Source organism: Bison bison, unplaced genomic scaffold (assembly GCF_000754665.1).
Source record: "Bison bison bison isolate TAMUID 2011002044 unplaced genomic scaffold, Bison_UMD1.0 scf7180017864500, whole genome shotgun sequence".
NCBI classification, from domain to species: domain Eukaryota; kingdom Metazoa; phylum Chordata; class Mammalia; order Artiodactyla; family Bovidae; genus Bison; species Bison bison.
The window spans coordinates 440,301-450,095 of NW_011495059.1; the positions used below are offsets into that span (position 1 = coordinate 440,301).

The 9,795-nt window shown below is 46.6% G+C and overlaps 1 pseudogene; it reads left to right on the forward strand.

The window, feature by feature from the left end:
- The first annotated feature begins 2,510 nt into the window (after positions 1 to 2,510).
- Positions 2,511 to 9,461, forward strand: LOC104980435 (annotated as a pseudogene).
- The last annotated feature ends 334 nt before the right edge of the window (positions 9,462 to 9,795 follow it).

Below are 9,795 nucleotides of genomic sequence, written 5' to 3' on the forward strand. Positions count from 1 at the left end.
CTTTTCACTGTCATGCGTTGGAGAAGGAAATGGCAACCCACTCCAGTGTTCTTGCCTGGAGAATCCCAGGGATGGGGGAGCCTGGTGGGCTGCTGTCTATGGGGTTGCACAGAGTCGGAAACGACTGAAGTGACTTAGCATGCACCAGTTATTGGATTAGATGCTAACTAAACAAAGCAAAAAAAATGTAACAGACTCTCAATAGAAGTTTGTTAAAAAAAAAAAAAGATTTGCATGTTTCATTGCACGTAAATTTCAAATCAAGAGAAAAAAAGGTAAACAAATATCAGACTTTTATTAATTACACACATACTGATATATTCTAGGGGAGTTAAACCATGCCAGCATTTGAAATGTGTCCAAAAAATAAAGATTGATGGATGAGTGGAGAAATGGCTAGATGGATAAATATGTAATAAAGCCAGAAAATGTAAAATGTCAATAGCCAAATTCAGGTGGTGGGCATACGGGTGTTGGCTGTAATATTCCTCCAGTATTGTTTACTAAACTGTTATGAAAAAGCGGTGAAGGAAAAGATCTTGGTATATTGTGGTAGCAATTGTTTAAAGAGCTTTTTTGTTTGCCTGCCGCTTTGCCTGCATCCTGGTATTTACGATGCTTTCCCCTTTAAAAGAATGGAGAGAGAGCCCTGCCTCCCACTCTTCCTTCCTTCCCTCCCTTCCTCCCTCATTTCATCCAGGAAATAGCGACTAAGTGCCAATGCTGGGTTGGCAGCAAATCCCTTCTCAGGTTCCCCTCCTCTATGCTGCTGCTCCCCTTCCCGAAGCAGCACTGGCTACTCCCTCTGATGAGCAACTGTCTTCGGTTCCAACTAAAGTCCATTTGGACTTACAAGGAGAGCATGGTACTTGGGAACCCTGCCATACCATCCACCTTGGAGTGAAAGAATCTGCCTTATCTTTGCATCCCCCACCCCAGGTCTTCATCTGGCATGCAGGGGATCATACAGGACTGTCTAAGGAATGCAGAGAGAGAGAGAGAAAAAGTGTCCTGAATCCAGCAGGTAGCATTCTAGATGATTTTGCTTTCAAACTTTCTTTACTGGTGTCCGATTGCCTTTTGGATAAGGAGAACACACAGCTCGCTCAGGGGCCCCAGTGATGCTGTCGACAAGCCTTTTTACCCATCAAGGGAGGACGAACCCGCTTGCTTTGCGACTTGCAGTGATGTTCGTTTGCTTGGCTATTTGTTTATCATTGGCTTATTTATTTTTCTTTTGTTTGCCATATGGTTCCTTTAAAATATCCAGAGAAGGAAGCCACTATACATAAAGAAATTTGAATTTTTGAATGCCCGCTTCCCATCTGAAATGTCACTTGCACGTTAAGTCTCTGTCCCTGAGTTGCTGTGGCAACCTCAGCAGCACTCTTTGCCCGGGGTGACAAAGGGGCCCTTTGTTAGCCGGGAGGCCAGGTCTGGGTGCAGGGACATCCTATTCAGCCCATCGTAACAAAGGAGCGCACGTCCCCCTCTCTGAGCAGGGCAGCCGCCGGCCCGATTATGCCTGCACTGTTGACAACCTTCCATGGGGAGACCGGGAAAAGAAATCCCCTTTTATTGGCATCTTTGAGCCAAAGTTGTTTTTTTCCCCCTTTTTCTCTCTGTGCTGCTCGCTGTATAAAAACCCCTGCAAAGGGCCCCACTCATGCTCTTGCAAAGAAAAAATACCAATTGTGAGGCCTCCCTGGAAGAGGGATGTGGTTCCCAATCTTAATTGAATCTCCTAAACTTGGTTATTAAATGGCAACTCCAGCAGCAGTGGGTGAGCAAATGGGTTCTTCAAATTTTAGCAAGCGGCCTGGCTCTGGCCCAGAAAAGAGTGTTGGCCACCCTTGGATCTGCAATGATCTCTGTTCCCAAGAGCAAGGGGCTTGTGCTAAGGACAGGGGACCACCCCTCACATACTCTGACCAGATCTGGGGCTCAAGTGTGCCACTCAGCCTTGGAAAGCTGAAACCCCGGGGAGGAAGTAGGGCTGGGCAGTACCTAGGGAGATGACTGAAATGGTCCTGTGAGAGCAAGGCTAGGAACCCAGCATCCTGACTTCCAGGCCTAGGCTCTTCAAGGTCACTGGTGGGTAGAGAACAGCCCCAGACCCAGGCTACACCCATGGCCCTCCGTCTGCTGCCAGAGCCTTCTGCCTGCAGGTTAGGCTCAGTTGAGGCTCTTACAGCATTTTTCATGCTCTCTGTCACTGCTCCCATCAGCATCACATTTCACATTCCTCTTTCTGATCCAGCGATGTATGTATTAATAGAAGCTAGGACTGCGGTCTCCAACAGAGCCAGAACTGTCTTATTCACCGTGTACCAGCACAGTGCCTGGTATGCAAGGTGTACTCTGAAAGTATTTGTTGAACCAGTGGATCAAGAATGAGCGAATCTCTCAGTACGGATTCATTTCATTGTACCAAACCCTCCTTGAGGTCAAAGTCATCTTCCTCATTTAGTTCCGTTCCTGCTGTCCTCTGTTGGCAGGTCCAGGGCTGGAGCAGGCTATCCGGGTGACAGACGTGGTCCCTGCCCAACAAGGGCTGCGTTCAGACAGTTGTGTGTGCAGACACTGCAGTGGAGGACAGCGAGAGCCCAATGCGGGAGTGACCCTGGCTGCAGGAAGCAAGAAGGGAGGATGCAAGGAGTACAGAAAGACTTCCAGGCCGAGGACACTCCCAAACAAAGGAATGACCAGAGCTGGCTGAGCAAAGAACAATGCTTTGTTCAGATAAAACAGCAAAAGCAAAAAGGCAGAGTGGTGAAGTATTAGTAGTCCATGATATGTAATAGCCCTGTGAAGCTGGCAATAGGTAGAGAGTACAGAGCGTGGCAGGGAGGCCTGGATAATGCTGGAGAGACAAAGCCAGAGGGAGGACCCTATGAGCCAGGCTTAGGAACTCAAAGCCAGGGCAACCATGAACAGTTGTACATGTTGTGTACTGGGTAAAGGAGGCAAGTAGAGTTGAAATCCAGCCTGCATTCTGTTGGCTAAGCCCGGTGGCCACGTCCAAATCCCTCTACTTAAAAAGGCAGTAAAGTAAGTTTGAAAAAACATATATTACTCAGATGCCCATTCCCAGGGGTGGGCAACAGTTTCCTCAGTCCAAGCTCCAGGCAGCGTTTGTTGAGGGGAGGTGGTGAAAAGTCCAAAGGAAGGCCAGGCAAGAATCAGGATAAATTAGCAGTTTCCCCAGGATCATTAGGGCCTACTTGGGTTGCCAGGAACATGCACACTCCAGTCCACCCAAATTTTCTAGCCTTCCACACACAGGGTGAAGGTATTTGCAAAGGAGCAGTGAAAACTCTCAATCTCCAAGTCAATCCTCATTAAGAGAAGAGAAGGCAGGAGGGGACGGAGTATGCAAAGGGGTGGAGGTTCTGGTTTTTGAGGTCTCCATGGGATTGGGCTAGAGGAACTATGAGAAGGCTGAGGATGGTATAGTGAGGCCCGCCAGGTTTTAATTTAATACGGGGGAGTGGGAGAGACTGTCTCTAGGGTGTGTCCTCAGCAGTGAGGGTAGGCTGGCCTTCAGAGAGAAGGTGAAGTCCAGGACCAGAAGATTAGGCTGTGAACTGGCTCCTGAGATGGGAGGGTGAAGCCTCAGGCCAGTAACTAGACCATGAGCTCCTCCAGGAAGGACGGGGTGGAATCTGCTTTGTGTTCCAGGCGCCCAGCCCCGTTTCTCATACATGGAAAATGAGCTATAAATATTTGTTCAATTAATGGCTGAATTGATAAAATCAATGACCCCAATATTCTGAATGTTACCTGTGAATGCCTGAGAGGTTTGGAAGGGAAGGTGTGCCAGAGGAAACAAGTACACAGAGACAGTGTCTCTTTTAGGGTGATGTTAGCTGCTGTAACAAATAACACCCCAATATCAGTGGTTTAACCTCACTGTTACTCTTTGATTGACAGCTTTCCTCCATGTGGTGATTCAGGGATCCATGCTTCCTCTCTCTCAGGCTCTATCATACCCCAAGGGCCTTGGAGCCCCTTGCGTTGAGCAGGCAGATAAAGGCCAGGAGAAGGGAGAAGTTCCAGCTACTTCATACAAACCCCAATCAGGAAGTGACCCATCACTTCCGCTCCCGTTCTCTGGATGAGAACTGGTCCACAGCTCACCCTGGATGCAAGGCAGGCTGGGAAATGTAGTCGACACCTGGAAAGACGCCTTTTCAGAACAATGGAAGGGGTGCCCCTGATGTTTGGTTCATGGACACAGGAGGTGACAGGGATGTGAAGAAGGTGGGTACAGAGGTGTGGTCATGGCCAAGGACAAGAGCAGCCACCAAGTGAGCCTTAGATTGAGCTCTCAGCCTTGCTTGAGATTCTAACTGGACCATGCAGGTGAGTTTTGTGGGGGTGGGGATGGACTCTCTCACGCTGGATCCTCATGGAGTCTTGGGAAATAGAACTCACCAGCTCATGACCCCTTTTAGACAGATGAGGAAACAGGGCCTCAGAGAAGACCTTGGCCAAAGTCAGAAGCCAGAACTAGAACCTGGGGCATCTGTTTCCCAGTCTTATGCTGACCCACCTAGTCCCCGACCTCTAAATCAATCCCCCAGAGCACGACTGAGATTTTGTGTCATTTCAGAAAAACAGCCCAGTGCATCACTCTCTTCTGACTGAGCTTGGAGAGAGCAGCCTGTGGCCATCAAGACTGAGTATTTGCTTTTACTGACAGCTGGGAGGAGGAGCCTTTATTGTCAGCCTCTGTGGGCAGGGCTTGGCCAGGCTCTCCCTGCTGGGTCAGGAATTCTTCCATTATTGCTCAGCAACTCGGTTACAAAATATAGGATCTTTGAACTTGTTTTTAAACACTATCAACTGAGCTCTGTGTTCGTTAATATCCCTTTGTCCTGAAACTGGACCCGGACACAAACATCTTTTCCATCAAAATTCAAAGGGACCCTTACAAAGTGACAGAGGATTAGATAGCAGTATTTATGATAAAATCCCCCACCCTCTTTTTTTTTTTTTTTTGGCCTAGCACCAAAAATCAAATGCCAAAAAGGCAACCCATCTCAGCTGCTTTGAAACTGGCTGTGTCAGTTCAAAGATTGTTTCACTGTGGACACTGTGTGACCCTGTGTTTGCGCCTCCATGAAATTAATAAGCAATGGAGATTCATGAGCCCTTTATCTCAGTGTCTCCCCCAGTCCTGGCACACAGCAGGTTTAGGAAACAGGATGGAAACCCAAACCCTGTTTTTTCTCTGACCCCCTCCCACTCCCCTAGAAGGCAGCGACTTATAGTTGCTGAGAAATCTGTTATTCGTGGTTTTTCATTTTAAACCTGTGTTCTCACATTGCCTTAAAATGTGTCAACAAAGGCATGGGGAGTATTACCAGCACCCAGCACCGTGTGGATCAGAGCAAATGATCAACAAGTCATCTTTGAATGAATAAAGCAATTAGGTAATTAATGTCCTAAGACCGGCTTTCATACATCACATCATTTCCTGAAAACAAGGACATGAGTGTACCTCCCCTTTAGCAAAGGGAACTCACTGCAAACTGGAGGATAGGGGTGTGCAAAAATGACATTTCTGGGGCCTATGACACTCCCCTCTGACCTCAAATCCTACCCACCTATGGCTCTCATCCCCAGATCTTCTTCTCTTCCAATCCCCTTCCTGATGTTGCTCACAACCTCCACATCTCCCCCCATCTACCCTCAGGCTGCACACCCCTTACCCCCTACCCACCAGTTCTAGCCGCTCACCCTCCAGGGTGGATGCCCAGGATGGCCTCAATTTCCCTGGGATCAGCCTCAGGGAAAGAGGACTTGGATGACTCCTCCTGGTCCCCATGGTCACCCCTTTTGTGGGGAGGGAACAGGAGGATCCAGGGGGGCCTCTGGGTGGAAGAGTGGGGTTCTTTCAGCTCCTGGTACTTAGCAACCTCCCCATGGCCCAACCTACTCACCTGGAAGAAGAGGTGGAAACCTACTGGAGGAAGGGCCAATGCAGTCTAAGGCAGTCAACCTAAGCATTTATTTAACCCTCAACTTTAACCTCAAAATTAATCTTAATGCTATTAACCCCTTCTCTCATAGATGTTTTAAAGTTTTTCTTCCACATTAGTGTTTGTCTTTTAGCTTCAAGCCTTCTTTTGCTCTATAGAAATGTCCTCTAAAAAACAATAGCAAACTAAAAGAGAAATCTGTTTTCTTGCAATTAAATCTGTCGATCTTTTCCTTTAGTTTTTCTAAAAGATCACGAAAATGTTCTCTTGAATTTTTTTATGCTGTATGGATTTAAGGATTGCTTTTTTCCCCCTCTTTTCATCCTTGATTTATCTCTGAAGTTTATTTTGGAGTAAGACCTGACGATAGTTTTTAACTTAAATTTGTATCCCAAGGGTGAGCCAATTTAGATAGGATTTAATAAATAATTCATCATTTCTTCCCCAAATGTGAAATACTCACTTCATTATTTGACAATAGCCATGGACCTTTGAGTCTATATTTTCATTCTGGGCCCTCTTCAGTTCATCACCCCATCTCTTTAACTGGCAACGTGTTTTATGAATGGGCGAGTCCCACTCTTGCTTCCTTTTCAGGAAAGGCTATTCTATTCTTTCAAACCTAATGGTCAAGATTCATAATAACTGTTAAAGTCCCATCAATTTGAGGGAGATGTTTTTATCGGGATTACCTTGAATTAAAGACTAATCTAAGAGGATTTCCCTGGTGGTCCCGTGGTTAAGCCTCTGAGCTTCCGCTGCAGGGGGTACGATCTAACCCCTGACGGCGGACTAAGATCCTGCATGACATGTGATGTGGCCAAAAATTTTTTTTTAAATTTTTTAAAATAAAGACTAATCTAAGAAGAATGTAAATCCTTTCTATACCAACACTTCCTATTCAGGATAGGAAGCCCTATCATGTACTTATTATTTTATTGATTAAAGTCCTATTTTATATCCTTGAGTGGAGATTCATTATTTTCTCTTTCTCGTTCTTTCGTTATTCTCTCCATATTAAACCATTTTCTGACCTTGTTTCCAGGAACCCACCTTGATGCACTGTTCTGCTTTGACTCCCAGAACATCACATGCCCCTTCTTTTCCTCCTACCTCCCAAATGGCTCCTTCATAGAATCTTTTGCTCACTCCTTCTCGGCTCCCAGACTTCTCAAATGGGCCCTGCAGCTCAGACTTAGAATTCTCAAGGATTCTCCTAAATAAATGAGTACTTAAGTGATAGATATCTCTGTGCTGGGATTTCCCTGGGATCCAGTGGTTAAGAATCTGTCTTCCAATTCAGGAACACAGGGTTTGATCCCTGGTCAGGGAACTAAGATCCCACTTGCCGCAAGGCAGTGAAGCCTGGGCACTGCAACTACTGACATTACATGTCTTAAAAAAATAAAATAAAATCTTTTTACAAACGGGCTTCCCATGGTTTGAGTATTTTTCTCTTTATGATTCCTCTCCAGTGGGAAACACTGAGCAAAAGAGCCACATAGGGTAGATTTCCTTATCGTGTCAGTACTGACCATGGTTGCCTTACAGGGTTATCTTGGCTCAGAGCAGAGAGCTTTGTCTTTGAGTTAAGCTTCCACGTTCATCTATGAGAATAGTAATCTCGATTTGAAATGCCATTGCAGGAGCTACATTTAGAAGGAAATTATGGTAGATTGCAAAAGTGGCCCCTCCTCTACATGCAGAAGAATGATTTCTAAACTCATCAGTCCTGGGTTCAAAAATCTATTCATACTCTGTTTATAGTGTGGCCTTGGGGAAAGTAACACCTTCTGAACCTCTGTTTCCTGGATAGTAAAATGAAGGCAGTAATATGTAGTTGTTGTGGGCAATTCATTCATTCATTCGACAAACATGTACAGAGTGCCTGTCATGCACTTGGTGTTGTTTTTAACACTGGGAACCCAGCATGTTTGATAAAACAGACAAACACTCATACCTTCTTGGGACTTACATTCTAGGAAAGAACAGACAATAAGAAAATAAACAAAATTATCAGAGCTAGTATAAATGCTAAAAAGAAAAGCAAAAAAATAGGAAATGGGATGGAGTGAGGGGCTTGCGTTTGAGGCAGAAAGGACTCTTGTTAAGGTGACATTTGACTGGAGCAAGTCAAGGGTGAAAGAAGCAAGATCGTTTAGGTGCTAGAGTGATTATTGAGGAGAGAGGTAATGGTGGCTTAGGATGGGCAGCCATGAAGATGGTAAAGATACCGTACCCTGAGTGTGTGTGTGTGTGTTTGTGCGCGCGCATGTATTTAGTCATTCAGTCATGTCCGACTCCTTGCAATCCCGTGGACTGTAGCCTGCCAGGCTCCTCTGTCCATGACATTTTTCAGGCAAGAATATAGGAGTGGGTTACCATTTCCTCCTCCAGGGGATCTTCCTGACCCAGGGATCAAACCTGCATCTCCTGTGTCTCCTGCATTGCAGGTGGATTCTATACCGCTGAGCCTTGGGGAGGTGGAGTAGAAGGAGAAGAAGATGTAGTAAGGGCTAGAAGGTTCAGCCTGTGACAGTATAAGAATTGAGTCACTGTTGAGACTGAGAGTGGAACAGGCATGGGGAGATCAGGAGCTGTTGGAACAAATTCACTGGAGAAGTCTGTTCACTTCTAGGTGCAGAGAGCAGGCAGGTAGGTGGATGCATGAGTCTGGAGCTCACGGCAGTAGCCCAGGCTAGCAGTACAAATCCAAGCTTAAATAAGAGAATCAGATAAAGTGTTTGGACCCCTGTGAATCTTAGACAGAAGACAGACAGGTCCATGGCAGGCTGACTCCCTGCTAACTTGAACGTATCAACGTGCACAATTTAAACTGATGCCTCTGTAAAATCACGCACTTTTTACACATCACAGTCCTTTCGAGTCTCTCATGAATGGGTGTGAGCAGTGTCATCAGGAGGACCTTCAGAGCTCTCCCCAAACACTTATTCCCAAGTTAATCATGCCCTTGCCAGGATTCCAGCTCAACTGGTCAGGTCTTCATTCTACAAAAGCTCCCCACGTGGTTTTTGTGGACACCCAAGTACCATCCATTGGTCAGAACCTTGGGTGCTAAACTCATAATGCCAAGAATATTGTAAAGTAGGGGGTGAGTTACTGGGGGCAAGAAGGCAGCTGTGGTGGCCGCAGCTGAGGAAACAAGATGGTAGATTTTCTGAAAGCACTGCCTGTTTACAACAAAAGCAATTTTAGTAGATTTCATGCCGACTCTGGGTGCAAAGCCTCGAACAGACGTCCCTCGGTCTCCCTGCCCACTCGGGAGTACCCGTCTGAACAGATCATCGTGACAGAAAAAACATTCTTTTGCGCTTCCTACATCAGCAATGGGACAGAAAGAATGCCGCCAGGAAGAGAGACCTGGAGCTAGTGGCCCTGGGGGGCGAGAGCTCGGCACCCCGCGCCCCCTCAAGGTCGCACAGAGGACAGCCCGACCTGTACGAGGACACTTGAGGCTCACGCTCCCCGACAGGCGCCTCCTGTCTTGTCTAGCTCCTCGCTCACCTGCCTTAGTGGTAGCGCCCTCCCGACCCCCTACCCTCACCCCACCCCCACCTCCTCCAGCGGCCCACCATGCCCCTTCCACACCGCCTCCAACTTCATAGAAGCCAATGTATTTATTTTCCTTGAGTTTTTATTTACGCTGGTAAAATGTACCAAGTGATGGTTACAGGGGACGTCAGATCCAGTAGTGTGATGTTGGTAGATGCTTAAAAATATATATATATATTGTTACTCACCTCCCCACCCCCACCCCCGTCCAGTTCTCCTTCCTCCTCTTGCCCCC